We start from the raw sequence: 6063 nt of genomic DNA, 5'->3' as shown, positions 1-6063 counted from the left end.
TGGTTTATAAATAATATAAACAGCAGCATTTCTTTGAATTGAGATTATAAGAATCAAACGATAGTAATTCTGATTGACGTTTCTCCAAACGGAAGCATCTTTTGACGAAGAGGGAGGGGACGTAAAAACGGTCAATCTTACAAAAAAAAAGTAACACAAATCCTTTTTTTCCCATCAACCGGACGATGGACCAACAAAAGTAACGCAAAAAACGAAGTCTAGAGGATAGGGTGATTTGGGATAGGACAGTAGGCGGAATAGAGACACGAAAAGTCGAGAAGAACGCGTACAAGAGAGAGGGAGCGATGGCGCGAGAAGAACGCGTGCGAGAGAGAGGGAGCGATGGCGCGAGAAGAACGCTTGCGAGGGAAAGGGAACGATGGCGCGAGGAGAATGCGTGCGAGAGAGAGGGAACGCATGCGAGGGAGATAGCGTAAATAAATACATTTTTTAAAATTAAAGTATAAAATTTATTAAAAAATGTGTGTTATACATTTGTGTGTATTTAAATTTAAGAATAAAAAAATTAGAAAGAATATAAAAAGTAATGATAAAAAAATATAAAAAATATAAAAAATATAAAAAATAAGAAATAAGAAATAATTAAAAGTTTAATATAAGGATCATCGGTTGAGAGAGGCCGCCCCTGCAAAAAAAGATATACATTTTATTAGTTTTTAATAAAATATTTGTTACGTCCAGGCCCGAGGAAGGATGGGCCGAAGGAAGGGCGTAACACGTGTATCCCGAGAACAGGTGCCTTAAGGGCAAGTGTCTCGGGTCGAGCGAGCCTGCGGGTGAGCCAAAGATAGGTCAACGACCACAAAAGTCGATTTTACGCTATTTCTGGTCCAAATGCCCGCTCGTCGGTCCCCTTTTCGGTAAAGGAACTTAATCCTTTTTACCCGGGACGGGACCGAGTGCGATTCAGGAGCGTGGGTAACGAGAGGGGGAATTGATTAAGTTGAAGTGAAAATAAATTAATTAAATTTATTTTACATTACAAAAGATAAAATTTATATAAACATTTTAATTATTTATTACTCTAACACAATATTAAGTGTAATTGTGTGAATGTTTGTGGGTACATTAAGTGTGATTGTGTGTGTATGCGAGACGGGGTGAGGTTGGTCGGAATCTGGAGGATATCTTTCCCTGAAGAATTCTACGGGAATAGCGATAGGGTATCTGGTGAAGGGAGTAAAGCAAGGTATGGGAATGTTGGAAGGAGCGGTGCGGAGAAAGGCCTTGAGAGTTGGAATATGAATAAGGCCAGGGCCCAAGGTGAATTGACCCGGGAGGATCGGGTGAAAATACAGAGGGTAAGTCAGGGTGAGAATTTCGGAGAGGATCCGATCACTAAGATCGATGTCGGAGTAAACAGGGGGAGGAAGAAGAGGAGGAGACAAGGGATGAGGATCTGGGACTGGCGAGTGGGATGGAGAAAGAGAAGGTGATAGCGGCGGGAAATCAGACTGAAGGTCAGATTGTGCGTCATACACCGGGGAGTAACTGGGAGGAAGAGTTCCAGGAAGCAGATATGGAGAATAATTAGGGGAAGGAGTGCGAGGGGGAAGATGTGAGGAGTCTCGCGTGTCTCCTTGAAAATTATTTAAGAAGATCCGGGTAATAGGGAGATCCGCGTTTATTTGACTTAAATCTAACGCAAATGAGGAATCAGCCGCAGCCCGAGCCAGCAGTCGGCGGGTACGTCGATTACGGCGATATCGGAGTCGCTTAGTGTGGGCTCTAGCGGATTTCCTCGTGGGTTCCACTAGAGAAACGATTATTATGAGTAAAGGAAGTAGACGGGGGAGGGGAGGAACTTTGAAGATAAAAGAAAAGACTTACTATTTGGAAAACCGTGGACAAATCGAAATGAATTATCGCAGGACCCCCTTTGGCGTTGAGGATGGCGAGATATTGATCGTTGATGAAGACGGTGGTTGCTGCTGGGCTGCACTGACTCGATATGAAAGTTAATATGTCTCGAAACCTTTGAGTGCGTATATGAACGCCTGAGTCAATGAAAATATTTCTGACTGTACGAAACTTTGTCTGCTGTATGAATATTTCTGACTACGAATTTTTCTGACTCTGAGTTGTTCGAAGTTCGCGCTTATATATCGTTTTGGATTACCCTCTCCTAGCGTGAGGAATAAGGGAGGTTGACGAATAGAAATCTTTGTTAGATTTCCATGGCCTCCTCTCTGCCCCTACTTATGAGCATTTAGAACAAATGTAGCAAATCAGGATTTTATTATGTTCGTTCGCGAATAGGAGAGCATCTTCCAAAACGGGGAATTTAGGATTCTCAGTATCGCACAAGGGATGACTGTTACTACCCTCTTGCGATATTCGGTCACTCATGTTTTATGATTAGTTTCTTTTATTTTTTGATTTTATGAGTTTTTAAGAAAATATCGAATTGTTTGACTGAATCCCGCTTTATTTAACCGGATGCTACTTTTATTGCCTGTTATCATCCGATTGTTATTTTAGGATATGTACTGAGCATCCCGCTTTAATCTAGCTATTATATTTGGCTCTAGAAATCGTGTACGTGTACACCGGATACGGGAAAGAAAAGAATCGTAACATCCGATATCCGATCACTCGCGTTTTATGATTAGTTTTCTTTATTTTTGATTTTATGAGTTTTTAAGAAAATATCGAATTTATTTGACTGAATGCCGCTTTATTTAGCCGGATGCTACTTTAATAGCCCGTTAATATCCGATTGTTATTTTAGGGCATGTACCGAGAATCCTGCTTTAATTTGGCTATTATTATCGGCTCTGGAAATCGTGCACGTGTGCACCGGGTACGGGAAAGAAAAGAATCGTGAGTTCCCCTGGACGTAACATATTTAATAATTTATTTAATATAAAAATAATACTTACATTAATCTGCTAGAGCTATCAAGTCATCTTGTGGCATCCACACGTTTCCTTGGATCTACTCTTCTTCATGGATGATCTCCAAATAGGGCTCTTCCCCGAAGAGCCGCCGCAGGTCGAAGACATCTTCGACCTGACGATGGCGATTGTCCGGAGTGTCGCCCCATATATCTAAAACGTCTTCCCGTCGAGCTCGACGTATCATTCGCACCCATTGTCTATGATCTATGTTTACAAATCCAGGAAGTTCAACTTCTCTCCGAAACTAAATAATAAATAATAAATAATTATTTTAATAATCTAATTAAAAAAAAAATCGAATGCAATTCTTAAAATTACACTGAAGAGTAAGTCAATGAAGCTATTCTTCCACAATTGAAACCATGTAAGGAATCGATACATTTTTATCAAACTTTTTCAACGTTTATGGTTTATAACTTGGAGCGATGAACTCGCGTTCACAGTTCTGAACTGTATGACGAGGTCTCGGTTCGAAATCGATGGATTAAAGAGTCCCAGATGGCTCCTAATAAATATAGTGACCATCCGTATATTGTATGCAAGACATATCCATATACTATTGTATCCAATATTAGTTTAATAATTTGTATGGCCAAATAGATTTGGAGTAATCCTGCGCTAATATTTCCGAAAATCAAAAATTTGCTCCAAAATTTTTTCTCGATCGTATTTTTATCTAATAAGTTGGAGATGGAGCCTTCCTCCAAAGAGATGGTTTTTCCCATGATTCCTCGGGCTACGGTATTTAGGACTACGGGTCGTTCTGCCGGGAACATTATATGGTCTCATCTTATATGATCCTGGGTTAATATATTTCCATGTGGGCTTTGTTAATGGTTTCATGATGGTAGGTTGTAAAATGTCTACCGGTCTGGGCGTTAATTTATACCATGCATCTCCTAAGAGATACATAGCAGGCACGAAGGAATTACACGTTGTCTGAGTTCCTTGTCGTAATAATATATGAGTTTGAGAAGTTAAATAGTAGGTTTGATTGTCTAAAGTTACTGGTAATTGATTATAGCATTGCTCTGTTCGAGTGAGTGCTACTTCGACGGGTACGCATTTTATTATGTGAATTACTTCACCAGCTAGTAGAGCCATATATCCAGGCCCTTTCATTAAGTGATATGCAAAAATGTCTGGGGATTGTGTAGTGATAGCTAAAGCGTTTTGCATCATTTTTCGTTCCAGACTGCACTGTTGTAACAAGATATTATGATAAAGTTGGTTGATTTGAGTACGAATGTGTTTCTCCACATAGACAAATTTTGAGTTCATATATGCGAAGATATCAAACTTAAAAGTGCGAGTTTGTTTATTAAAAACTACAGTGCCGCGTACGGTTTCGAAAATTAATAATTCAGGATGCTCTATTCGTATTAATGAATATTCACACACTTCATGTCTCCCTACGCTGGTTAAAGCAAATATTGTCTTGAGTGGTGAGAGAATAGACTGATGTTGTTCTTCATCAATTATTTTGTCGGCGTATCCTTCATATATTATACCTTAGTCGGAAAATTTGCAAGGACCGACAGGAACTGGGTCCTAATATGTATCTCCTCCTTCTATGTCTATACATTTTACGGAGCCAAATTCACAAGTCATACCCGATTTGAGTTGTAATTGATTACTATTGATTCGCACATCCGCAGTGTAATCGTGTAATGTAATTTTTACTGATCTTATTACAAGGACATTCGATCACGTTCCATAAGGGTCAGAATATGATTCCCCAGAACATTTACCGTCATTATCTACGTCATTATCTTCCGGCCAGTGTTACTGGGCGTGCGGTGGTTGTATTCGATTTTAAGCCGGTTATGTATGTGTTTTCCAGTTGATAGCTGCCGTAGTCATGCATACGTCTACAAGTTTGGCGGGTTATTCAATGTAAGAATATTTGTGGTGGTTCAATGTAAGAATATTTTCCATTATGTACATCCATAGTGTGGGAGAACATTTTACATTTTCTAATTAATCTATCGATCTCAACTTTGCATTGTATGACTCGGGTTGATTTGAAATCATTAATTTGTAGTAATTGCACGTAAATTGAATTAGAATTAACTTGTTTTTGAGGGATGTCACATTTTTCTATATTTAATAAAGATAAGGTCGTTAGATTTGCTGATGATGACCCACAATCGTATCCTATTTCGAACGTTTGAAGAAACTGCATTATTAGGAGTATTATTATTGCAATTAGTCTTCTGGCTCTGGGATTCATCTGAAATTGTATTTAATTATTGTTTAGTTATTGACTTTTCGATGGCTTGATGTGTGAAATTCATAAGCGGTTAGGATGTACTATTCGACTATTTTTCTTTATTTTAATTTTTATATTATTTTTGTTAAGAAGTTCTAAAACCTCGAGAGGTCCGGTGATCTCCAAATTTACCAGGTTTAGGACCTTTTAATAAAAATACTTGGTCTCCGGGCTTAAAGGTCTGTGGATTTATTTTCTTGTCATAATGATTTTTTAATTTAGTTTTTGCTTAAATAACATTATCGCGAGCATTTCCCTGAATAGCGTGAAGTTGTGTAACGAGATTTACCAAGTATTCGTCGTAGCTTGCTAGTTTATCTTCTGAAGTAAAGGGGTTAGTTGGACTGAATTCTTGCTATTTTGCCAAAAATTAATTCGTATGGAGTATATTTAGTTGCTTCATGTACGTGTTACGTCCAGGCCCGAGAAAGGATGGGCCGAAGGAAGGGCGTAACTTGTATCCCGAGAACAGGTGCCTTAAGGGCAAGTGTCTCGGGTCGAGCGAGCTTGCGGGAGAGCCAAAGATAGATCAACGACCACAAGGGTCAATTTTACTCTATTTTTGGTCAGAATGCTCGCTCGACAGTCCCCTTTTTGGTAAAGGAACTTAATCCTTTTTACCCGGGACGGGACCAAGTGCGATTCAGGAGCGTGGGTGATGAGGGAGGATGATGGGGGAAATTGATTAAGTTAGATTCGAAAGAAATAAAATTAATTAAATTTATTGTACATTATAAGAGAGATAAAAACTTACATAAACATTTTGGTTACGGCTCTAGTACAATATTAAGTGTGATTGTTTGTATGTGTGTGGATGCATTAAGCGTGATTGTGTGTGTATGTGTGTGTGTATGCGAGACGGGGTGAGGT

This window comes from Camponotus floridanus, unplaced genomic scaffold, assembly GCF_003227725.1.
Source record: "Camponotus floridanus strain SB8 unplaced genomic scaffold, Cflo_v7.5 scaffold200, whole genome shotgun sequence".
Classification (NCBI taxonomy): domain Eukaryota; kingdom Metazoa; phylum Arthropoda; class Insecta; order Hymenoptera; family Formicidae; genus Camponotus; species Camponotus floridanus.
Note: the sequence above shows the minus strand (reverse complement) of the source record.